This window comes from Monodelphis domestica, chromosome 6, assembly GCF_027887165.1.
Source record: "Monodelphis domestica isolate mMonDom1 chromosome 6, mMonDom1.pri, whole genome shotgun sequence".
Taxonomy (NCBI): Eukaryota; Metazoa; Chordata; class Mammalia; order Didelphimorphia; family Didelphidae; genus Monodelphis; species Monodelphis domestica.
Genome location: NC_077232.1, coordinates 202024499 through 202051925, shown reverse-complemented (window position 1 = coordinate 202051925; position 27427 = coordinate 202024499). Strand labels below are relative to the sequence as shown.

At 35.9% G+C, this 27427-nt stretch overlaps 1 protein-coding gene across 18 annotated transcripts in view; it reads right to left on the bottom strand.

The window, feature by feature from the left end:
* Positions 1-27427, bottom strand: part of NPY5R (neuropeptide Y receptor Y5) — a 170267-nt gene that overhangs the window by 55735 nt on the left and 87105 nt on the right. For 6 of the 18 annotated variants that reach the window (XR_008912948.1, XR_008912950.1, XR_008912944.1 and 3 more), the window contains 2 exons: positions 27298-27375; positions 26495-26646 (listed from right to left, as the gene is read on the bottom strand). The exons of 9 other annotated variants lie outside the window; for them this stretch is intronic. The gene's annotated coding sequence lies outside the window, so the exon portion shown is untranslated. Of the gene's footprint in view, positions 1-26494; positions 26647-27297; positions 27376-27427 lie in introns of those variants that run through there. 3 more of the 18 variants (XR_008912947.1, XR_008912952.1, XR_008912943.1) reach the window with 1 other exon arrangement.

Below are 27427 nucleotides of genomic sequence, written 5' to 3'. Positions count from 1 at the left end.
GGCACTTTTGAAATGCTATCTATTAATGATATATTTTTTACAATTACATATTTTAGTAGCATTTAGTAAAAAGTCAACAGGAAGGAATGTGGTCTAATTGAAAGGACATGGGAATGGGAACCTTCATAAATTTGAATTCAAGTGTCAGCTTTGTCGCTCATGACCTTGAACAAGTCATTTTCCCTCTTTGGAACTTAGCTTTCTCATTTGTAAAAAAAAAAAAAAAGTATGTGTGGGGAGGTAGAAGGAAGATGGGTTAGATGATCTTGAAGGAACTTTTCTATATTTAGCAGTCTGATCTACAACCATAAATAAAATCGTTGATTCAACAAATATTTATTGAATGCCTCCTGTTTATGAAACACTATGTTTGGTAATATGAGAGATAAAAAAATGTATGATATTTTTTTCTCAGTTTGTGTCCCTGTCCTTTGGTTCCTGTGGCTTAGTATTTTTTTCTCCAATTAGTTAAATGTATTTCACTAAATTTCTTTACTAAGTCCTGAAGGCTTCTTTGTGTTTTTTCAAGTCTTTGACTCACTCTTCTTAAAGAGCCAATGCCTTCCCCACATCTCAACCTTAACTAATAAAAACACATTCAGGCAGGATATAATAAAGTTTTTCTCCAAAGGCAGGGAGAATTCTCTAAAAGATCATGATTTTGAAGCCCCTAGTTGGCTCTAAGTATTCTCAGGAATTGTGCCATTGCTTATTTTTACTCCAAGAAAATTAGAATCAGTAAAGTTCTTGCCATTTTCTACCCAAGGGGTGGAAATCAGCCCCTGCTGAATAAGAGTTTTGTTTCCATGCTGCCCCAGAAGGCTTACAATAGAAATGGGCTCTTAGCACCAGTCATCTTCACTGAAACTCCTTCTAGGAAGCTTCAAAAAAGGAGAGGGCTTAGGGGAGACTGCCAATTGAGTTGATTCAGGGAGAACTTTCTCAGGCTATTGGCATATGGGGAGTCCCGCCAAGACTGACTGACCACATTCTTCATCTCTTTTCAGTTGGGTGACAAGGGCAGCCATTTCTCTAGGGAAGGTTTTGTATAGAATTATAGATGCAGGAGCTAGAAGAGAGATCAAGAGGTCTTCTAATTCATTCCCCTGCCTCTGAAACCTTCTTTATTCAGACCATTCCTAAAAGAACATTTATAATTTCAACCTTAAAATCTACAGAGCAGTAGACTTCAACTTCCATGGAGTTTGAAACATCTTGTGAGGTCCCTCCTATTTCAGCTTTGGTGGATGTTGTCACTGTTAACTCTCCCATCCTTAGAGATAACTAATGTCACCCTAGAACCTTCTGTCATCCATGTTACATACAATTACTTCTTTTACCTTTTCTTAAGAGGCTTATTTCTTAATCTATTTGTCAGGATGGATGTTTTCTGTTCTAGTGCCTTACTCTCATGAATCATGATTATTGCAGAGCTGGAAGAGACCTTAGGGTTACCTCAGACAATTTTAGTTTGATATGTAATGAAAGCCCAGAGAAGTTGAAAGTTTTGCCTCAGGTCACAGAAGTAGTAAACAGCAGAGCTTTAAATCCAGAAACACTGATTATAAATAAACACTTTTCTCATTACACACACTGGAGAAGGGAGCCAGGATTGAAAAAGATTGAATATTCTTCCATTTTTCATAAAAGAGAATGAGGTGGGCATATTGTAAGCTACTATGCTTGACTTTTATTTCTGGTAAAATTCCAAGATGTATGATTCAAGATGACTAGTAAATATCTATTAAAAGAAGTGTTGATTATGGATTCAGCATGACTTTATCAAGAATAGGTTATGCTAGTCTAACCTCATTTCCTTTTTCATAGGAGTACCAGACTGGACAAAGCAGCTCATACTCATGAATAATATGGAGATAGGTGCGCTAAACAACAGCTGAGTTAGATGGATTATGAGCTTGTTGACTGTCTGAATACAAAAAGCACACATTAATGGTACAAGTCATTGAAAAAGTGGGAACTGGGAAAAAAGACAAAGCTATTGATTTTGATTATCACTATTTTTTACAAAAAGCTTAACTGATGTAAAGCTGTCATCACAATTTGGAGGCTAAAAGAACCAAGAAACTTTTTTAGTCAGAAAACATTTTATCTCATTGCAAGTAGAGAAAGTAGGTAACAAGAGCAACACTGGCTTAGAATTCAAACTTATTTGTAAAATATTATGTAAAACATGACGGAAGATGATTCCAGAAGGTATGAGTAGAGCTATCTCATTAAATAACAGACAGCAGCAGAATAAAAAACAAAACTACAAAAAGCTAGATGAATCAATCAATAAACATTTATTCAGTATCTATTGTGTACCAGGCACTGTGATAAGTGCTGGGGATACAAAAAGATGCAAAAGATAGTTCTTACTCTCAAAGAGCTCACATTCTAATGCAGAAATCAACTAATAAATAAATATATGCAAATATGCTATATATATGTGTATATATATATGATAAATGTGAAATAATTAACAAAGGGAATGCACTAGAATTAAGATTGGGAAAGCAACCTATAGAAAGATGGGATTTTAGTTAAAACTAAAAGCAATAAATGAAAACAAGAAGGGAGAGAAATCCAAACATAGGGCATAGCCAGAGAAAATTCCTAGAGCCAAGAGATAGAATATCTTATTTATGGAATAGCAAGGAGGCCAGTGTCATTGTATTGAAAATATGTGGTGGAGAATAAGGTGAAAATAACCAGAACGCTAGGATAGAGCTAGGTTATTAAGGACTTTGAACATAAAACAACATTTTATATTTGATCCTAGAGGCGATAGAGTGCCACTGGGATTTATTGAGTTGGGGAGATGATAGAGTCAAGACCTGCCTTTATAGAAAACCACTTCAATGACTGGACAGGGGATGGACTGGAATAGAGAGAGATGTGAGGCAGACAGACCCACAAAGAGGCTATTACAAAAGTTCAGGCATAAGCTGAGAAAGACTTGGTCCAGAATGGTGCCAGTATCAGAGGAGAAAAGGATATCAGAAAGATATTTCAAAGGCAAAATATCAACAGTTCTTCTCAATAGATTGGATAAGGGGAAGGCATGGTGATGGGATAGGTGATGGACTTGAGGATGATCCCTGGGTTGCAAGCCTGAAGAACTGGAAGGATGGTGTTGTTCCTTCAGTAATAGGGAAGGAGCACATCAAGCAAAGGTAAAAATGAAACAGGTTTTCTATAATGTTTTCTATAATTCTATAATGTTGTATTTTCTTCATTAGTGACAAAGGAATCATGACATTTGGATCCTAACACTTCAGTCAACTATGTGCTATACAAGGAAATCTTACAGGAAGATGACATAATTTTGAAACTCCTGAGAGGCCATCTTATAAAATATCACAGGGAAAGGAAGATACCAAAAGATGGAGGAAATTTCACAATGTTACTACTTCTAAAAAAAAAGGCATCCAAGAAAGGGACCATCAGTATCTACCAACATATATTCCTATTCTCATATTTTTCACCTCTTTATGAAACTATTCTACATGTGTATCAAAGAAATTTTAAATCAGAACAAAAGGAGGGAATAGGTAGGCTTTCAGAAAAGATTTTCTATAGCAAATTGCATCTTTGTACTCACACAATTGACTGAATCATTCTAAGAATGCATTATATTTACATTATATTTTTGTTGATTAGAAAAAATTAAAATTGACTACAATAGGGCAAAACATAACCTCCATAGATCCTCTTCCAATAAGGAGTAACTTGTGCACATGTGAAGATCATACAAGATTGTTTGATAAACACAACCATGGAGATAACTTTGTTTAGTGACCTTCTAAACATTGCTGCCAAGCAAAGCATAAAACAGGAAGATATATGCTCACCGAAGATTTTTGTTATTGTCATGGAGGATGTCCTGAGCAAGATTCAAAGAGAAGAGAGATTTCCTGTAGATGATGAAGTTCTGTACAGGTACTATTGTTTGTGGATAATATTGTATTGAATGCATCATACCCCAATTATTACAGGTCTTTCTCAATGAGAGAAGAGAACAGACTAACAATGCACACAAGAAAACTAAATGAATTAAAAATATCTCTTGTCCAGATTATGACATGCATTGGATGGTTGGTTTACTAAGTAAGTATTTCAGTGTTTATTTGAGATAGGAATTGCAGATGGACAATGGACTTGTTCCCCAGGATTGAGCAGGAGGAAGACAGCTGACTGGATTCCACTTAAGAAGTTGAACAGAGATTTCATGATCTCACCTTGTTCCCTGGCTTACAGACGCATATTTTGGGATATTTTGTCCAAATATTCTCTTGATGATGCTGTTTACTTGCATTCATTATAGCCCTTAGAGAATCAAAGTTGTGATGGGGGGATAGATAATTAGATACATTATGGGTAGTTGTAAATTGAAGTATGTTTGCAATGTCAACCCCATTTCAAGAAATAATGTAACAGATAACATTAAGGAAATGTGAGATCAGAAAAGAATGAAGAAGAACAACATGATGACAGCAAAGAGATAAAAGATGAACAGATGAACAGTTGCATTGGTAGGTATCATCCATCTCCTCTCCACTACTATATACAGTACCCTCATTCAAACCTTTATCTCTTTTCACTTGGACTATTGCAATGACCTTCTGATGATTCTACTTGCTTTCAGTCCCTCTTCTCCCCAATTCCTCCCTCATGCAGTTGACAAAGTATTTTTCTAAATACAGGTCTACCCATGCTGTGCGACTACTCAAAAATAACCATGGCTTCCCTCTTCCTCCAGATTAATATATACACTTTTCAGCTTAACCTTTAAAGTGCTTTCCAATATAGCTTCAGTCTATCTTCCCAGGCTTATTACAAATTATTTTCCTTTACATATTTTACAATCCAACCAAATGAATCTACTTGTTGAGCCTCATACCCAACATTCCATCCATCTCCCCTCATAGACTGTCTCCCATTCAGAGAATTTATTCTATTCTCCCTTCACCCTTTTAGAATCTTTAGCTTTCTTCACGGTTCAGCTTGAAACCTCCCTTTTAAAATAACTTAGATTTAGTTATTTGGTTGTTGTTTTTTTTTTTCATTTTTGCCTTTGCAGCCCTTGCACCTCCTTTTCAAAATACCTTATATTTAGTTATTTGGGTTTTCTCCCATTTTTGCCTTTGTAGCCCTTGCACTTAACACAGTTCATTGAACATTGAATTGAATAAAGTCAAATCTTCAAGACCTTCTTTCTAATATCTCCTTTGCCCATTTCAGTCCCTCTCTTAACATTTTAGTTAGTTTGTTGCCTCCACTCAGTAGAATGTGAGCTTCTTGAGGCTTGGTACATACTCTGTGCATTTCATAGAGCAGGGGTTCAATATACATTAGATGTAAATTTAAAATAATGGAAGGAATATTCACACTAGTGAAATTATGGGTTCTTGACCTGAGGATCATATATTAGAAAAAGTTATTACATTTGGGAGGGAATTTAATCTTCAGTGTTTTTTGTCAAGTAGACTTGCAACAGGTCCTGAGCACCAGGAATGTGCTAGGCATAATATAGAATCAAGAACTACGCCAGTGAGTGATGGAATGCATAGGTCCATATTCTCATAGGACCCAAGTTATTCCTTTTTATCAGTTAGACATCTTTAGAAGACACAAACTCAGCATATACAGAATTAATTGGTTCTAAACATATGTTTATCTGGAAGTTACCAAGTGATTTCTTGAGGGGAGAAATGGTTAAATTTCTACCACCTAAAATTATGACATGATAATCCTCCACTTATTTTCTTCATGTGATCAGAGCTTGAATCACAAGCATAGGACTAGTTCTCTACCATGGAAGTTATCGAGCTTTCTGTCCTGTGACCTAAAAGATTCTCAGAAAGAATACTACTAAGGACATCATGATAACTTTTCTCTTCTCCATTTTCTATTCTATTCTACAAGCATATAATAAGCATGTAAAATCCCATGGTTGGTTTTAAAGTCCTTTATAACTTGAACACTATCTTTCCAGGCTTCTTATAATTACTCTTTATATACTCTGTAATCCACTGACACAGGCCTCCTTGACGTTCCTCTCACTAGGTTTCCTGCTTCTGGGCATTCTTGTTGACTGTTTTTTTTTAATACTAGGAAAACTTTCTCTGTCTTTCCCTCCCTTGCCCCCATCTCTGGCTTTTATCTTCCTTCATATTTCAGCTAAAGTCCCAGCTTCTTCAGGAAGTCCTCTTTAATCTTGATGTCATCACTCTGAGATTATCTCCAATTTGTTTAGTATATATCTTACTTATACATAGTGGTGTGTATGTTGTCTTTTCCACAAGATTGTGGGTTTTTTGGAAGTAGAGAATGTTTTTTTGCCTCTCTTTGTATCCCTAGCTCTTAGCACAGTGCCTGGCATATAACAGACACTCAGTAAATATAAATTGACTAACTTACTTCCAGGTACTCTATGGATACAAAGATAAAAACAACACTAGACTCTACTTTAAAGTAGTTTAAATATTATTGGAAGGATAACAAAGTGGGGAGGGGGGATTGAGCAAAGAGAAAGAGGTAAGAGATGCCTATTCAATATATAATGGAATATTAAACTTTTTGCATTTATTTTGAATCTCTAGCACTAAAATTATTAACTCATCTAATTTTCCCCAGTTCTAGTAACCTTTCTATTAATCAATCCAGAATGGCTCCATTTATCTCTGCTGGACACCTACAAAAAAAGACTGCTTTCTTGGCTCTTTACACATGTCCCAAGACCACTTTGGCTTTGGCCCACAAAAACAGAGAAGGACCAGAAGTTCAACAGTAGGAATAAAAGCTTACAGTGACAGCCAAGTTCCCAAGTTTCAAGCCACAGGCTCTGAACCAGCTGCTCCAATCATGGACTTGTTAAATGGAATTGTTATGGATGGATGCTTTGTAGTCCCCAGATTCTATGTGCTCTGTCAGTCAAAATCTTCTTTAAACCATAGATTATAAGAAATAATCGATGGGTTTCATTCTTTACTAGTGTAGCAGATGACATATTCAGCTCATAACAATGGCAGTTTAATGAAATAGCAATGTAAATAAGTAATAGTAAAGGATTGCTTCTATAAACCCTAAAATGACTCTTCCACATTTAGTGGGAGAAATAAATCTTTATGGGAATTATACATGAAAGATCCACAGAGGTTGATCAAATGTGCATACACACCTGCAGAAAACACTTCTAATGCTTATCTCAAACTCTTTTAGAGATAATCTTTAAAGGACTCATGAAATAGCTGTACCTATCCCCATATTTTCCCCTTTACAGGCAAAATGCATGACTTACTTATGGCTCTTGAATTAATTTTCATAAGCTACTAGATATATTCTTGAAACTTTTGTAATCTTTCAAGCAGAATGCTGGAATTTACAAAATAATCTGCCAAGAAGCACAGAATTCATTTGATATAAATGATAGATGGGAATATAATTTCCCCCCCTAAGAATCACAGTAGTTTTTGCATCTAGAGAGTCACTATTCATAGAATAAGAAGAGTTAATAGCATAGACCAAGTCTTCAAGGGAAATATCTGTCCTAAGATCTGTTCATGTTTACATTGGAAAAGGGCAAGAAGTGTCATGTTTGAGAAACTGGCCAGAGCAAAATAGTTTATCTGGGAATACTGTGTCATTTCTCCAAATGTAGAATTATGAGTGTGATCACCAAACCAGTCTAAAAATGTTCCAGCAGGAAAAAGGAATGAATGCTTTTTTTTTTGCTGCTTAAAAATATTAAATCTGGGGGACTAGATTTATAGTTCTTTAAATTAATTATGCTTAGTAAATCATTAATACTGCTCACTGAATTGCTGACTTAAAACTACTGTGAATAATCTCAATTTTTTATATAAAACTCTACAGGAAGATTCTGGGGTTCCTGGTCCTTTCTCTCTTGGCTCATCAGCTTCTCTCTACATGTCAACTCACTATGAGAATGACTAAATTAGATTTGGTAAATTTCAAAATTTTAGAATTGGGAAAGACCTCAGCAGTCATCTAGCACAACTTATATCTGAAAAAGAATTACCACAACATACCTCTGCTTAAAAACTTCCCAATGAAGAGAAACTCACCATCTTCTAAGACAACCCATTTCTAATTATTAAGCAGTTGTTACATACTTAAGCTTAAATGTGTCTCTGCTCCTGGTCTTTCTGGAACAAATTCTTCTTCCAAATAATATCCATTTAAGAGAGCTACCATGTCTCCTCTGAGTCTTCTTCAGAAAAAAAATTCCCAATTTCTTTACCCAGTCATTATAGAGCATGGACTCAAGATCAATTGCTATCCTGACCTCTAAATATTTTTGAGGTTAGTTCTTAGGTCTTCCTAGATTATGGTGTCTAGAGCTAGACATAATGCTCTAGATGTGGTCTGACTGGAGCAGAGGTCAACAAGGTATGAACTTAGTCCATTGGGGAGCCCAAGTTGCTTTCTCTGAGAAGTACAAGTAACCACTTGGTACAGTGGTCTAGCAGCTAGACACATGGGTGAATGAATGAATGACCCCCCAAAGAAGGCTTATTATTAATTATTTCAGGGGAATGAGGTGAGTCGTTACTATGATTTTTGAATATTAAAGATGCCTGGGAATGCTCAATCTAATTATGTCCAACTTTATGACCAGGGTAGAAAACATAAATGCTACAAGCAATTATTTATCACCAAATGGCAGAAGTTCTTGGATATATATCATCCAATTCATTGCATCTACAGGAAATGATAGTTAGAGTCTGAACTCATAGTATCATTAGATGAGGAGGAGGAGGAGAAAGAAGAAGAAAAGGAGAAGAAGGAAGAAGATAGCCTGCATTCATAAGAAGAGGAGAGAGAGTGACTGGATAATAATTGTTTGCATTCATATAGTGCTTTTATGGTTTTCAAAGCTCTTTACATAGATTTCCTTATTTGATACTCATAACTACCCTGTGAGTTATATACTATTATCAGCTCCTTTAATGGTGAGGAAAATCAGACACTGAAAGGTTATTTGTTCAGGGTCATGTAGCTCTTCAGTAGTTAAGAAAAGATTCTAATTTATACCTTTCTATCAAGTTGAGTGCCTTCTCCATTATGCCAAGCTGCTGATATGTTATTATGAGCCATCATCCCACTGCTCAGAGACCAGGATTTACCTCAAAGAACACAGATTTCACTCCTCTCAATTACTTGGCATTTCATTTGTAAAACTTGTAATACATATTACATGACTGCCATTTTCTAATTTATCTAAATATGGAATAGAGCAGATATTACTTTGCGTGCCCTTCAAAAGACCATGGAGCAACCTTTCTTGGTTAGTGGGATGCCAGATGAAGTTCCACTCAGTTTGATAAGCATGTATTAAGCTGTTGTTGTTTGTCCTTCATTTCTGAAGAGGGCTCATGGCATCACAGATGATATTTTGACTTGCAAATGAATTGGACTTAAGTGAGGCAGAGTTGCACAAAGTCATCATTCTCTCTCCTGCTCTTAGCACTGGGAATATAATGAGAGAAATGGAAACAATATTTGCTGAGAAGGGGCTTCCATTTTACTGCAGCCCACTGAAGTGTAAGTAACTTAGAAAGGATTAGGGAGAGATACTTTCATCTATAACCCAAAGAGCACAGTTGCCCCAGATGTCCAGGACAATAATAATAATCTTGTCCCTTACTCAAAGGACTATGTAGTTCTTCAAACTATAATATATTTGGCTAAAAGAAATTGGTTAAGTAAAAGACATTCTGGCTTCCCCTAATTACTCACATTAAAATATAATTCATAATGCAACCTATGGTAGTGCCCAATTGTTAACAATAACAGTTTAATAGAAAAGTGCCACTCCGAATAGAGTAGCCATGGGCAAGTGATTCTTCTCTGACACTCTAGTGTGTTCTTTTAGTCAATGGCAAGGGAGAAAACAGAAAAAGGATAGTTATGGCAATTTATTTTACAAAATGTACTCAGCAAAGCACTGCTGTTTTTGGCAAAAGATTGTGCTTTGGAGAAACTGTTTTTTCTGCCTCAAAATCAGAGGGCCTTATACAGATCCAGGGATCACCAATGGCCAGTCTTCACTTTGGTCTGGCCAGAGAAGGCTAGCTGGCTCTTAGTTGAAATGAGCTATCGATGCATGAAAGATGAATGAATATGAAAGCATTTTCTTAAGCATTTATTGCGCCAAGCACTGTCCTAAATACTAAGGGTAACAAATACCAAAGCAGATGTCCTTGCCCTCAAGGAGCTTACATGTTAAAGGGACAGACAACACAAAGAGGGGAATGGTGGTCAGGGTGAGGTATTTCAATCTGAAAAGTTCCTGGGATGGTGAGTGGGGTCACTGGGGAGTGGATTCTTTCCAGGAATAAAAGTGGTAGGACAGCTCTGCCACTTGAGCTTCCAAAGGCATAGTGTCCCAATTGGGAACTGTTAGACACAAGACGCCATTTAACAAACCTGGGGTGAGCGGTATGCAAACCAATCTCAACTGAAGGGAAGTAGAGGAAAGATCACAGAATAGTGGGACAAGGTGGATGTTGTGTAAGCCATCAGAGTACTGGTGGGTGGGAGACCAAATACCATCTTAAGACAAGAAAGCAGAGACCTTCCTTGGACACTACTGCAAGGCTGCTGGGAAGGTCATAGAGATGAGGAAGAAATAGAGCATGGCAAGAGAGAGGGTAGTTTCCTGTTTTTACTAACTATTCTCATTAACTAGGTGCTAAGCTCTGTAGTTTCTAGCTCCTGAAAAAGAGTTAGTGCTGGCAGTGCCTTTAAATTTAGCACCCTAGGGCAAAGACCTAATGAATTTACCCTCGTTATACCCTCTATGAAGATTCTTAGGGATTTTCTTCTTTTGAAATGCCAAAAGATATCATGATAAACAGCATAAATACTCACACTGGCATAACAGAAAGTACTCAAACAAGGTTCTTTTTTTTTTTTTGCTGACATTATTTCCTTAGCAAATTCTTCTTTCTCATATTTAAAGACTTATTTTCAATTTGATTCAGCTAAACATCTATTAAATACCTATTATATTTAAAGCAATAGACTTCCCCTAATTATCTCCCTACCCAATTATTGTTGACAGAGTGTAGTAGATCTTTCTGCTAAGGAATTCTGGATATGTCTATGAACCATATACAAATACCCATGGATCTTTCTAATCCCTGGGAAACAGGAACAAGAAGTTGTATAAACTCTGATTATAATTACTATTAGATGCTATAAAAAGTACTGTCAGATGTCAGAAGAGATCTCCCTTAATTCTAGTGGATTGTCTCCTATTTGTCCTGTCTGTTGCTTATTTGAGTACAGATCTTCGCATGCTGCCTCTCCCATTAGACTGAGAGCATCCTGAGAGCAGGGACTGTATTTCATCTTTCTTTGTCTCTCTAGCCCAATAACTGGTACCTTGTAGGTACTTGATAAATGTTTATTGATTGACCAGCTTATTCTCTTTTCAGTTCTCCTTCCAATTGGAAAGGAGTTGCCAGCTTTCTATGAAATGCAGCTCAATTGCTAGCTCTATCATTCCTATTCTTGAGAGATGGAAAAGATGCAAGTCCTATGGGGGAAGAGGCCAAGGCAATAATTTCTGCCTTTGTGCCTCTCTTTTAGGTCAAAGAGGCTGACCAGAAAAATATGCCTACAACAGAAGAATGTAGTTGAACATATCCTAGATTGTGATGTGTCCCAAGAACAGTTTCTGCTTTAGGAATAAGGTAACAAATGGGATAAGATAGAGTAAAATACATTGGGTCTGGGATCAGATAACCTGGATTCAATTTTCAGCAACACACATTTACTAACCACATGACTATAGGAAAATCATCTAAATTCCATGTCTCGCTCTTTTCATGTACAACCTAATGATGACTGATACATAATCCTTAACATTTGCAAGTAACTTTCCCTGCACAATCTCATTTGATCCTCACAGTCCTGCAGGGGAGGATTATTACAGTGATTATTACAGGTGAGAAAACCAAGGGTCAGATTTGTCCATGGTCACTCAGTTGTGAGGCTGGATTCAAATCTGCATCTTATTTGACATTGAATCTTTCCCTCCTTCCATTATACTATAAGGGGTTAACATAAAGTGATCTCTCAATTCATAGGAAATATATATTCCTAAATATGAAAGAGACCAACTAACAATTTCCTTGCGAAGCTGAGTGCAGATTATATACACATATATTTATATTTTTCCTATATATTTCCAGAGAGAGGACTGAGCAGAGACCCAGAGGTAAAATCAACTAGACATGGCAACTGATTGGATAGAATGAGGGAAAAATCAAGGATGATTTTGTGGCTACAGAGCTGAGTGATTAGAAAGACAGAAGTATCCTTCAAAGAAACAAAATTGGGGGGGATATTATTAGAGTTTCTCATTTTTTACCTTTCTGCTTCTTCCTTACAACTCTTACCTTATCTCTTACTGACAGGTTTTTGGTTTTTGTTGTTGTTGTTGTTTTTGTATCTCATCTCTTTGGGTAAAATCGGGGGAAGTCTAATCTTTTTATGTGTGTAGGGAAAGTGAAGCCAATACAAGTAGATATGGGTCTCTTAGGAAACATGTAACACTTGCTGGTATCTGTTTCAAGAAATCCACAACATGACATTGATAAAGTCCCAAAGAAAAGTGCATTCCATTAAAGTTGTTCTAGTGACTCCAAGAAAGTTAACAAAAAAGGAAATGGTATTTACTTAACCTGTGAACTGAGCTGATCGCATAGCTGTGGGACATGCTGCTTCTCTCTATCTTTGTATATTCTTCCTTTTCTTTCACATGAGAAATTTGGTTTTCTGGTTTTTCCTTCCTTTAGTAAGCCTTTAAATTTGCGTTTCATTTTCTTATTTTTTCCCCCTTTCTTCCCTACAATATCCACCCACTTTCTCACCTACACACACAGTAAAATTGCTTCCCAAGTTGATTGCCTGAATGTGTCACAAGAAGATTCAGGAAGCAAATGTCAACTTCAGTATCATGTAATGAAGCCTTGTTTTATGTATTTATTTCAGATTCCCCTCATCCTTTCTTCTTCTCTGTTCTCTATTTCCACCATTCCCCAAGATTTTATTACCTCCCCTCAGCATATTTGTTCAAGGCCACTTTATCTAGTTATTGTACTTCTTTCTATCGTGGAACCATTTCTTAGGTCCTGGAATCCACCCATAATAATCCTTTCCTTCACTCGATCAGTTCTGAAATTCCATCTCCTTAAAAAAACAAGACTTCATCAACTAACTAGAACAGAAACAATATAGCCTTTCTTATCCTGTCCTGTCTAAACAAGTAACCATTTATTTATTTTAGGTGAAAGATCAATGTTTTCTTAATTGTCTTTTTTCTTCTTTTGGTTGACCCATGCCAGTACTGACCATCTTAATTTGTCAGCTCCTGAAAGTTAAAAACATGCCCACTTAGAATATTTTACACATAGGATTAAGAGCTCTAAGGGACCTTAGAGATCATATGATTAAGTGACTTCCCCAAGAACCCTGAAATTAGCAATCATGATTTATACATATATCTTTTAACTTCAAATATTCTTTTTGCTTCATGATGCTACACCTCAACACTAGAGTTGTAGAAGACATACAGACATTTACATCCTTTTTGGTGATGCTGGTGGCAGGCAATGGTGATGTTGGTCATAGGATGATGATGACAACGATGACAGTGACGATGATGATGATGATGGTGGTGATGATGATGATGATGATGATGATGATGGAGTGAGCCAGCCTTTGAACCAAAGAGCTTTTACATTTCTTCATTCATTCATTCATTCATTCATTCATTCATTCATTCATTCATCCATTCATTCATTCATCATAAGACCATAGGATTTAGGAACCTTAGAGATTACCTAGTCAAATGCTTCATTTTGCAGTTGAAGAAAATGAAGCCAGAGAGAAATAACTACACAACATCCCTTATGTAGCAAGTAGCAGAGTTGGGATTAGAACCCAAATTTCTTAACTCCAAATCCAGCTCTTTGTCCACTGTACCCTGCAGTCACTCATACTTTGCTTACCTGCATTTCTTTATTATAAGGTAGATTTTAATTGGTGGGAAGGGAGAGAGTGGAAGTGACAGTATTTTAAAAATTTGGATGTGACAGCACTTTTTAAAAAGCATCAATCATTTTCAAACAAAAAGAAGTGATATTTTGAGTATTGGTGCAGGTAGACTTTGGGGGAGTAGGAATAGCATGAGCAAGATATCTGAAAAGAACATATACAGGGGAGAGGAGGCTGAACTGCCTGGACCAGAGGGTTAATAATGAGGAAGAATGGGAGAAGTTGGAGAGGTAGCATGAGATCAGGTTCTGAGTAAGGGAAGAAAAAAGAAAAAAAACAAATGGGACTGCCAGATTTTTGAAACAAAGATGCTTGGCTCTTAAGATTGAAATGTTCTCCAAGTAATTTACCCATACAGACTATGTTAGCTTTTGACTTAAACTTTCTCTTCAACATGAAACTGAAAGTTACAGATTTAGTAGCTCAAGAGTTACTGTTAACCACTAAGAAGAGATTACCTTGCCTGGCCCCTGTGTTGCTAACCTCACCCTAGGTCACAAGATTTTTTCCCTGCCGTCTCTGGAAGACGGAAACCCCCTATTCAGGTGGCAGCCTCCGCTTGGATGCTGCTAGCGCTCTTTCATTTTTTTTCTCTATCTTTGAGGCTGAAAGAAACTCATGGTTCCCTCATGGGAAAAACCAAGCACAACTTCTCAAGGACACCTCGAAAACTTTTGTTCCACTGGCACCAAAATGATTTTTTTTAAATCTTTTGTTAAATGGACACGATTTCAATTCAGATCATGCAAGAACTTTCCGTTCATTTGCTGCAGATGTTAATGGCATTTTCAAGGCCAGACCTCCCTCAAACTCCCCACCATCCTCTTCCCAGGGTTGCTTAGGGAAAAAATAGAAGTAGCTGTCCATTTCAGATGAGTAGGGTAAAGAGAATCACTAAAAAAATATTTTTTAAACCACCTGCCACAAGGAAGTGTTTTACTTGTATGGATAATGGAAGATATTTTTCTGTCATTGCTTTTGGATTCCTAATATATGACCCTCAAGTTTGTTCATCAAAGCATCATGTAATAATGTTTAGTCTGTTATCAATTATTTTAAATGACATATTAAAGAGCAATTGATTAATGATCTCTTCTTTGGGGAGAATATTTTATTTGAATAGCTCATGGTTAGAAGGAAACTATCTGGAGTGTCCTTTAGAATTTAAATTAAAATTTAGTATTGTTCTGAAATTATTTATTCATCAAAAACATTTCAGATCATTATGGAAATATGTAAGAGTAAATCTACAGAAGATGAAAGTAATGAGGGAGTTTAACATTTTGGCATCAGATAATGATCCACATTTCAGAACAGATGATATGGAAGAAGGTGTCAAATGGTCTAGATGAGAGTCTAATAATAATTGTAACAGGAATAATTGACATTTATATGGTGCTTTAAGATTTGCAGGGTCCTTTATATCATTGGATTGTATATGAGCTCTTGAGAGCAAGGATTGTCTTGGAACTTTCTTCAAATCCCCAGGGCTTTGCACAATGTCTGACACAAGTTAGGTGCTTAATAAATGCTTAATGATGACACATTATTTCATAAACACTTTTAAGATTCTGTTTGTGTTGCTTGATGCAACTTATGGTGTTTTTCTTTAAAAACAGAAACAAAAACCTCTGCAAAAAACAACAACAATGCTTTTGAGGACCAAATGTATACTCTGATAATAAGATTGAAGAGCAAATGTCCAACTTTTATCTCCTGGAAAAGTTAATAATACAGCTGCTGGGAAGAGACCCTGTAGGAAACCAAATGCTTGGCTATGACCTCAGATGCTTGCAATAAGTGATGACCCCTGGAGGAAGGGGCACCAAGGCTACCCCAACAATGTTGCTACCCCAACAATGACCCTGGGGTGTATCTACAATCTACTCCAACAAAAATCAGAAAATGTTTTGCCAGGACTCTGCTGCTCCATATTTAATAGTATTTAATATCGACTCTATTGGATTTTTATTGTATATAATAAGTTCTATGTGTGTGTGCATGTGCACAGGCATGTGTTTATGTGCATCTATCTTTTGCTCTGAATGACTGACTTCACTGGGAAATTTTGCACATGTATACTTTGAGGCATTTAATGTATACTAATAAAAAGTAAATCTGCTAACATAAAAAATGACAGCCTCACAACAATGTTATGAAGCAAAGATTACTGGCATTATTATCGCTATTTTACAATGAAGATTCTAAGGAACAGAATAATAAAGAATTGCCCAGAGTCACACAGCTAGTAAGTGTTGGAAGGAAGAATGGAACAAGATTGACCTGAATTCTTATGGATTACATCATGCTTTTTTTTAATTGAGGGCTTGCAAGGTACTATGCCAGCCCTGTGGGGTTAAAAAATATGGGGAAGATACAGTTACTGTCTTGAAGGAGGACGTTCTACCTATTTAGGATAGGAGCTAAGACAGGCACACATATAATGATAAATCAATGCAGAATTTGTAATCCTATCCAATGAGAGGGATAGAGACTAGAGGGAGTAGGAAGGGCTAGAGAATAATTTGGTAAAGAAAGTGGAATTCAAGATAGGTCTTGGAGAATGGGAAGTATCTTGACATAAATAGAGGAGAAGGAGAAGGAAGAATAGAGACACCGTATTCATTTGAATGGAATACCATCAACAAAGATATGAGGTGGGAAAGAGTAGAGCATCTTCAGTGAACAGTTATTTCAGTTTATCTGAACTGTAGCGTACTAAAATAGTACACAGAACCTACAGCCTAAGAATTACAAGAAGTGATTTTTGCAGATGCATTTTGTATTCTACTTTAATGAAATTATTGCTCTAATTGGTATCTGCTGATTTTCTAAAATTTTCTTAGTAAATCATAATGATTATCAAATCGTTAGCAAACAGGAATAGTTTTATCTCCTCTTTCTCTATTATGTCTTTATTTAAAAAGAAAGAATTTTCTTTCTCTCATTTTATTGACACTACCAGCATTTCTAGAACTTTGTTAAGTAGTAGGGGGAAAAGGTATGCTTGCTTTAATTCTGTTTCTTGGCAAGTTTTTATTGTTTGCTCTTTGTATATAATGCCAGATTTTGTTTTCAGATCTACATTATTTATCGCTACAAATGGTCCTTCTATGCTCATACTTTGAAGGATGTGTAGATTGATACATAATGAAAAAAGAGGAGCTGAAAATATAATACAGTCATCCATTATCATGTAAATAAAAACAACTCTTGAATGTACCTGAATTCACATTAATTAATCAACAAACATTTATCATCTATCATTTAACATTTACATGTCTGGTACTAGATGCTGGGGATGCATATGCAAAGAATGCAACAATCCCTACTCTTAAAATTCTAACAAACAATCATGGTTGCAAAGAAGAAATGGTAAAGTATATTTCTCTCCTCTTGTAGAAAGATGGACTATGGGTGTGGAATATTCCATAAATGTTGGTGCCTGGTGAGTCAGTTTTTCATAACTACTTTTTTAGTTATACAGCACAAATCAATGTGAAGTGTGGGAAGGTGTATTGGGAAATAACTATTGTGATAAAAATGTATCTAGCTAGCTTACTAGCTAGCATTTATTATTATGTATTTATTTTTCTTCCTATCTTAGCAGCTAATTGTTTTATTTTAATCCTAAATATGAAAGTGGTTCCCAACCTGTGGACCTAGAACAACTGAGGAGCCTCAAGGTCACTATACATGGTCCACAAAACCACTTAGTCACCACTACTGAAATTTCATCTTTATTTTAGCCACAATAAAATAGGGACTATAAACCAATATGCTAAAAAATAAAAAAACAGAAAACAAAATGCTTTACACATAGACATATTACTATTTTTCAAAGGTATGTAGATTAGAGTTGCTTTTTTTGTATCATGAACCCTTTTAAAAATTCTGTTTAAGGGGGCAGCTGGCTAGCTCAGTGGATTGAGAGCCAGGTCTAGAGATAGAAGGTCCTGGGTTCAAATGTGACCTCAGACACTTCCTAGCTGTGTGACCCTGGGCATGTCACTTAACTCCCATTGCCTAGCCCTTACCGCTCTTCTGCCTTAGAACCAATACGTAGTAGTGATACTAAGATAGAAGGTAAGGGTTTTAAGGGAAAAAAAGAAATTCTGTTGAAGCTTATGGACCTCATTTCAGAATTTTTAAATAATTGAAGGAAATATTAAATTTCAGGTAGAGGCTAGTGAAAATTAAGACACCATTTCTCTTCATCTTCACTTGGTTGTCCCACTGGTATCTTAATTCAATAATGTATCTCCAACTAAGCTTGTTGAATCTTTCACCCTTATTGAAATAGTACTATATATGCATATCATGTAGATATGTATATGGTACATTTCATACCTTAAACACTACATAAAAGATAGCTATCATTATTATTAATCACCAAATCTTAGGTTATTCTCATTGCCAATAACTTAAGAAGTCCTCATTGCCATTTGCCAAGGCTATTGAAATGATTTCCAATTATGTTTGCTTACTTCCACTTATTGCTCCTTTCAATCATTTTGTCATGAGGCATTCCAACACAACCTTCCTTATATAGGTCTGGTTGTATCATTCCTTTTCCCCAAAATTAGGGATGTCTCCCTATTCAAGTTCAATCTTCTTTGCCTAGCATTCAAGACACTCTACAGTCAGGCTTCCCTTCTAGTCTAGCAGAATACCTAGTCAAATGGCAACTCTTCTCAGAATTCTTCCCTAAATTCCCAATCCATTACACCTGCTGTCTTATACTTCTCTGATGCATTTGTCATATAATATTGTGTGTGCTAGTTCTCTAGGTTTGTGTCTCCTAAAGAGATTGTAAGCTCTATGAGGGCAGAAACTCTCCCACATTAAAATATGTTATTGCCCAAGAGCCCAACACAGTGTTCTCTGCATGATATTACATGATATTAAATATTTGTTGAATAAATGAGCAAATAGTTTGGTGTATAAATGAATGATACTTTTAATGAAACTGAAAGATAACTTTTAATGGATATTCTAGAGAGAATTCTTGTTTCAATAACTGTGGGTCTTTCTAATTCTGACAAACTATGATTATGTATAGGGAAGCAATGAGTAACATGGCTGGAAGAATAGTTTGGGGACATATTCTGATGAGCCCTGCATGGTAGAATTTTATTCAGTAGGTAGTAAAGATCAACTAAAGTTTTGTTTTTGTTTTTAGCAGAAGATTGATATTAGAACTATTATTTAGAAAGCTTAAAATGATAGCTAATGATACAGAATATACTGGAAAGAAACAAACCACTTGTGATTTCATTGCTGTTGGTATATTTTTTATCAGGTTGTTAACTGATATTTAAATAAATTCTACTAGACTTTAACTGGACCTCTTCAATGCTCCAAAAGGCTTTTGCTTGCTACTACATTTTAAGAATGAAGAGGAAAAATGAAAAGCCACATTTATATGAGGGAAAAAAAATTATTTCTTGAGGTCTATCCATATAACTTGATTCAACAAAATGTCTTTATAGAGAGTATAGAGCAGCATATGTATAGTATAAGAACTGATACCTAGAATATGGAGTTGGGAAAACTATGACATCTTCAACATTTAGGAAAGATTTCATTATGTTTAGAATACTCTACTTTCTCTGTCATGTAGCCCACTTTCAATTCCTCACTGGTTCTGTTAAGTCAACATTGATGGAACATATACTTTGGCAAGTCCTACCAAATAGAAATGTGCTCAAATACAAATCCAGAAATAAATTGTGCCTCTGTTGCTTCAGAACTAGCCTAACTTGGTTAGCAGAGATGAAGAGTTGTCAATGAAGAGGACATTTGGCTCTGGATCCCAACAACCTTCCTTTGTGGTTCCTATCTGTGTGATCCTGAGCACATCACTTCATGTCTCTGAGTCTCAGTTTCCTCATCTATAAAATGAAAGGGTTTGTCTAAATGGCCAGTATGGTCCTCTTGAGCGAGGATCTTCTAGGAGAGACAAGCATCAGAGGGGCTGACCATTCTGATCTACTACTAAACCTCAGAGAGTTTTGATCTGTACTAACAAAAGAACTATTTCACTGATGGCATCATATCTTTCAGAGAATATCCCATTTAGCAAGCGAGAGAAATATGATATTTTATTTTTTAAATGTTTTTGACAAAGGACATAATTGGGGGGGTATTTGGCATTCTGATTGAGGTTTCAATGTGGTACTCTAACTCCCTGTCCTACTCTGATGGCAGAGGTCTGAAGATTCTCAAAGGCTTCAAGCATGGTCCTGGACTGTGGACCTGATGGACTGTGTCTGTTGCCTGAGAACCAGCTAAGATTTAAGTACAGGTAGGTTCATCACCAGGAAGATGACCATAGGAAGATGAACCCTATGCTTAAGGCAACACATTAAAACAGAGGTCAAATTTGAAATAGTCCTAAATCCCCTGCTTCTGCCCAGATCATGGAGAATTGACAGTCAGAGGGTACTAAGAATGCTACAGTTCTTAGACTGTCTATAAATGTTAATGATAGCTATCACATGATATATTAATTTTAAGATAACACATGTGACATTCTTGTCCAGTGACCTGTTGGTTGACATACTAGCCAAGCAATTAAACACAATGTCAATATTGTCATCTTTGTTAAATGGAAGCTTTTAGGTTTGCACAGCTTACCAATTCTCCTTGGAGAAGCAAATAAAGGGAATTCTTTGATTTGGAGCTGAAAGTATCCTTAGAGGTCATCTTGTCTGTCCCAGGCATTTTTATATATGCAAAAAATGAAGTACAGTGAGGTTAAGTGACTTAATGAAAGCCAGTGGGCATTTTCACTGCACTTTATAGCATGCCTTTATGAGGAAAATTGGAGTAACTAGGATGACTGCATGCCCAAAGCAACAAAAAATAGCATTTAAGGGGATAATTGGTTAACTCGCCTGGCAGTTGTAGCTTTGAGGACAAAAGGAGAAAGGTAGTTGGGGTAGAAGGGAATCCCATCAGTTTATTCTTTCTAAGGTCCTTAGTTAATTCATTTTATCTACTATAAATACCATCTGTGATTCAATAAAATATAAGTTTCTTGGGGACAAGAACTATTTCATTTGCCTTTATATCCCCAGTGCTTAGCATTGTGCCTGACACCTAGTAGGCACTTAGTTGATTAAATAAATCCTCAACTATCTAGTTAAAAAAAAACAAACAAGAAAGATTATACTTTCTTGAAGATTAAGTTGCTAAGTGTATGTCATTTTGTTTTTAAAGTCAATTTAAAATTTAAATAAGGTGCAAAACTAGAAAATTGAGGTAGATGCCATATAAAAAATATGTAAATAACAAGAGCAGAGCAGCACAATACAGATGAAAGAATGTTGGACTTGGAATCCAGTAGTCTGGGCTAGAATCTGACTCTGATGTTTACAGAATTTGTGTCCTCTTCTGGAAAATCAAGCTAATCAGAACTATAATATATGCTTATCATAATATATACTAATCAGGCTTATAATATATGGAAAGAGTTTGTTAATTTTTTTAAACCCAGTCACATCTAGATCACAAGTATATATATATATATATATATATATATATATATATATATATTGTAGCTTGGAGAGCTAAAAAGGAATTCTAGATAGTTGCTCTCCATCCCCCTTTGCCCTTCTTAAAATCATGTCATATCAACATCAGTTGAAGGAATTAAGCAAGTTTAGAGTGAAGAAGGAAAGTCTTAGTGGGGGCAAATGGCAACTACCTCTAAGTATTTGCAGAGGGATTGAACTTTATCTATTTGGCTCTAAAGGAAAGAATAAGGAGAAATTAGTGGAAATTTCAGAGGTGTAGATTTGGGCTTGGTTTAAAGAAACAATTCCTAAGGATTAGGGCTATTCCAAAAAGGAATGGGTTGCTTCAAAGGGAGGGACAGGGTTCCCTCTCTTTGAAGGTCTTTAATCAAAGACTGGATAACTATTTGTCAGTTATAGAAAAAAATATGCCTCATTAGATATGGGCTGGACCAAATTGCTTCTGAAATCACTTCCATCTTAGAGAATCTGTGAAGTCAGTAAAGATACTGGAGCCCAAAGAAGTTTAATTAAAAGTATGTATAGTAATATTATAACAATCACTGTCCTAACCAAGAATTTGGTGGGAGGGAGGTTACAGAAAGCCTTTATGAGTTTCTGTCAAAGAAACCTCACATTAAGGGTGGGATTTAAAAAAATAAAAGTAGATCCCTCAAATTCTTTTACAGTATCTAATTTAAAACTTTTTCAACATAAACTGTTTTTCTTTTTATCTACAAATGTAAGGATTCAAATATCCTAAAATTCTAGGATCAAGGGTAAGAGTATATAAACTACTTGAGGGCAGGGAATGTTTCATTTTTTGAATTTGTAGTTCTAGTACTTAGCACAATGACTAGCACAGCGTAGGTGCTTAATCATCAGGTGAATGGGAAAACAAGAAAACAAAACAAAAATTAAATTAATGAAAAAGAGGAACCATAAATGATTGACATGTGTCCACTTACTTCTGTTATTTACAGATGATTAATCCACAACCAAAATATGTATAGTAGTGACCAAAGTTCATACTTTAGTCTTTAACTTTCACAAAAAAAAGAACAAAAAAACTACATCCTATACTAATCCAAAGTATAGCAAGTATATGCACCTCGCGGTATATAAATGATACAAAGAATAAAGTTAACATCAAACACTTTGGATCTGATTTAGGGCAGTTAACCATAAAATGGTTAGGATTAATCCTCCAGACTACCTACAGATTAGGTTTCCTCATCTGTAAAATGGGGGCAATATCTGAATTGATGATGCTTAAAAATCATCATCAAAAATAGTCCTAAATACACATATATAGGAGCTGTCCAAGGGTCTTTTTAAATGTGCTTTTTTAAAATATGTGATCCTTAGACAAAATCTTGCTACTGTGGAGTAAACCTCCAAGATCATGTAATCCTCTGCTTCCAGAGGGGCCTACAATTATCCCAGAACAATAAATATTTATTCTCAAAGATCTAATAGAAAAGAGACTCTCTATCTTCTCTTAGCAAACCCTCAAAATCTAGAGATCTTATCTTTTTGGTCAGGAGAAACCCGAGTTCAAAACCTACCTCTCATTCTTAACTATGTAACCCTAGGCAAACTACTTAAGTCTGGAGCTTATTTTCATCTTCTGTAAAGTGGGGCTAACAGACCTGCCAAATTTACTTCACAGGGTTATGAGGCCAGTATGAGATCTAAGATTGTGTATCTAAAGCATTTTTAAAAACTTCTTGTTACTATCATGATCACCATTCTTCCTGCTCCTGTTTGAACACTTGCTTGGATTCTGTCAAGGAAAATGAGGACTATTTGGCTTTTAACCTTAGTTTTGTAAGTCTTGAAAAATAGCAGGGGAGGATATATTATCTAAAGGAGCATCCAAGAATTATTCAAAATGATGTCTCACTTTTCCAAACCAAACTACAAGTATATTTTTTAATATTATTAGGTTCTGCACTATGCCTGAAAAAACAGTGCTTGCTAATGGATGTATGTTTTTTAGCATTTTGTGACCCTCTTCAGTTTTTCTTTTGCTATTTGGATCATTAAAAACAATGTCATCCCTTTTACTTAGTATATCATCTATTATAGTTATAAAATGGCAGAATTTTTTCCACTATAGTTAGCTTTTTTTTTCCTTTTGGTAATCAATGGCATTTCTTTTTGTTCATGGTATAGTGAGAAGTAACCTGAATTTAAAGCAAGAAGACCGTCAGTTCAAGTCCCATCTCTTTGTATTGTGAACTGGGCAAGTCACTTAATGGTTAAAAGCTTCCGTTTCCTTAGCTTGAAAATGGAGATAATTACACTACCTACTGCTCATAGTTACTGTAAAGAAAGCATTTTATAAACCATAAAATGCTATATGAATGTGAACTACTATTACATGGCAAAATTTGTCAAAATTCTCATTTCCCCCTCGATTTGTTGCCCCAAATGCCCTCTGCGTAACTAAGGGAGAAGAGAAATGTATTTATAAACCCTATGTACTCAACTGGTTCAGAAAAGAGTTTTAGAGGCAAGCTCCTCTGCCATTTGGGAAGAAATCTGAATTGTGTTTGTGCTGCTTCCTGATTTGTTTTTCCTGATAAGTTCACCTCTAGCCCTCCCAACTCAACAAGTAAAAAAGAGTTATGCTTACTTCCCCACTCTTGGTAAGACTCTGGCTGTGTCTTTCCTACAGCACTATTCAGTCTTCTATGTTCTTCTCACCTTTGCCTTGAAGTGCATGACATCTTTGACTTATTCTTTGGGGGAATAAAGTAACCTCATTTTAACTCCAGGGAAACAAAAACCCCAAAGAGATGATTTCAGGACTGAAGTGTTTATCCCCATAAAACTCATTGGGTTTCTCAGATAACAGTGGCTTGGTCCACAAGTATCCCCATGTTTGGCTCATTAAGATGATTTCAAGCACAGTGCAGTTAAACAACACCAATTAGAAAACTGGAATTTAGAGAAAAGCCAGAAAAGCTATGGCAACCTATTGAAAAGCAAATTGAAGGGAATAAGGCCAAATTTCAACAAGCTATGCTAAGTGGAACATCCTCCTGACTGTCCCAATCATTTCTGAGCCTTCATTTTTGCCATTTGTTTTGACTTCCTTTTCCAATCAATCCACAAGCATTTATTAAATATTTACAATGTACTAGGCATTGTGCTAGGTAGTGATGACACAAATAACAACTACGTATATTTAGATAGATCTTTAAGAATTGCAAAGTGCTTTAGATACAAAGGAGAAAATTTCTACATTTTAGTTTACATGTTATCACCCCAAAGGTAAAGGACTGCAGGTAGAGTCAAATTAATTGATCTGAATTTCAACTTAATTCCCCTCTCTTCAGAATGAAAAATGGAATAGTGCAAAATGAAGAGATAGCATTCAAGGAAACAAAAGGTTTTAGTAATCTACCAAGAATAAACTATTTTGTTGCACAGGTAGGGCTGTTCTAGGAATTCAAGCACTTACCCCAAAGCTGACATTGCGATGGTGAAAATCATTAGTTATCCGCAGGTGGGGAAAGTTTGACAGCCCCCATACTTCATGATGCCTTTCTTCCAACACTGAATAAAGAGTTTCGTGAAAAGGGGTAAGGAGAGAATAGGAGACTGGCTGGCTGTGTACACTAAGGAATGAAGAGTAAATACCAAAGTGGGATCATGTCACTCCTGTATAATTTCATTCTGGTTCTCATTATCCCAGAATAATACAGAGAGAAAACCTTGAAGCAGAATATTTCAGGAAGAAAAGAAATGCATTAAGAGTCAGAGGTCCTGGGTTCAAATCCTATCTCTACCACCTACAATGTGACCATGAAAGTGTCACCTAATTACAATAATTCTATTTCATCTGGAGAATGAAGAGATTAACACTTGCCCTACCTTAAAGATTATTCTGAGGAAAGAGCTGCATAAAACTTAAAAGTCTAGAGAACTATGAGCTATTGTTATTTACTCTGGAGGAGAGGAATAGGAAGAGAAGATAGGAAGAACAAGGATGGAAGCCAGCTTGCAAGGTAAACCTATGCACAACCTCTGGCCTCTTCCCCCCAAAGCTCATAACCTCCTCAAAGTCTGAGGAGCAAAGTCTCTTCTTGATCTGTCATCATGGAAATTTTATTGGTTTGCTGGGCAGAGGTAGCACAATCCAGTATCTCTCCTTCTAACAAAATTTACCTGCCCAGAAGTCAAGAGGAGGGAATTAGAGTTTAGGTTACAGTCAAAATCTTTGGTGCCTAATACAATTATTATTTTTAAGCACACCTGTAAACCTTTAGCCTCATGTCTAGTGCCTAGTTCCTTATTCATTAAACAACCCATTTTGTCACATGGAAATTTCTTGGCATCTTCTAGATATTTCTAGATACTCTCTTTAAAAATGGAACACAAATTCTCTATCATCCCCTGTTATTGAGCAACATGTGAGTTTTAATAAATATTATGCAATACAAAGAAATAAAACAGTATGTTCTGGTTGAATGTGGATGGGAAGGTGGGGGTGTCAAGGGTGATGGAGATGGAGAAGTCACAAGTTGGCTTGTTCTTGCATGCTGTAGGAAGGTCCAGCTTATGTGCTGTGTGGCAAGACAGGCTCATGCACGTCCAATCATGCAGTGAAATTCTCATTGTGTGGCAGACTGTTCAATCAGTTGGGTACCAGGTGTCATTTGATAAACATCATTATTTTTTCTAATTCCATTGTCTAAGAGAGTTTGAAGATGATGATATGCATTCCTCTCACAAATGTATGCCTCACAAATGCATTAATCATCTGAATTGTTATATATATTTACATATATACACATACATGTACATATGTATATATGCATATATGTACACATATACCATAAACTAACTTTTAACTCCAGAGATGAAACTTTATTCTTCTAGTTAAGAAAGCATATGAACTTTATTTTGGTGATAAAATAGGTGCTCAGGATAAGGCTTGAACCCCTCACTTGTTCTGTATCTCTTGTTAGATTACTAACTGGCTGGATACATGGATCTTGTCACATGCCGTTTGTAGTTCCTATGATTTGGAAAGAACAGAAAAACCATTCAACAGATTGCTATATTTGCTTAATGAATATATCAGGAATTCCTCCAAATCTAAACATATTATACAAATCCAAATCTACCATAAATTCTAAGATCTCTATCTACATAGTGAAGAACTATCCATATTGAGTCCATCAGAAACTTGGAAATTGGATGAAGATAAAAATTGATGATTTATATTATACTGATGAAGCTCAGCGTGAGCAGCAATGTGGTGATTCTCCCATTTGAAGTAACCTTTCCATCCTCAGTTCCTCATTGAATAGCTTAAGCATACCTAAGGGATTCACTCATATTCTTTACTAATTAAAAAAAGCTAAACTTTTAGCTTCTATAGAAAAAGGATAGAATCTCCTGAAAGAAGGCATTTCTCTCAAGGAAGATTAAACTTAAAAAATATTTTTGGCATATCAGTGGAGAGCTGAAAGTGACTGCTATTTTCCTAGGATTGTGGCCTGGGTATGTCTAACACTGCTGCTTTGTGAATGGGAGAGCAGTGACAAAAAAATAACCACTAAGTTTAAAAAATGGCAAAAATACTGGCCCCAAAAGAAGAACCAATTTCCAGAAAGGAAAAATGTGGTAAGTTAACCACTGGTTAGTCCTGAAAAAATTTTCTTACCACTATTGCCCATTAAACTTGATTTTAATGAAAAATTTTGTCAAGACGATGGATCGAAATGATGCAGGTTTTCTTTATCTGAAAAATAAATTTCCAAGAATCAGTGAGGCTAAAAACAGTGAGGATATTT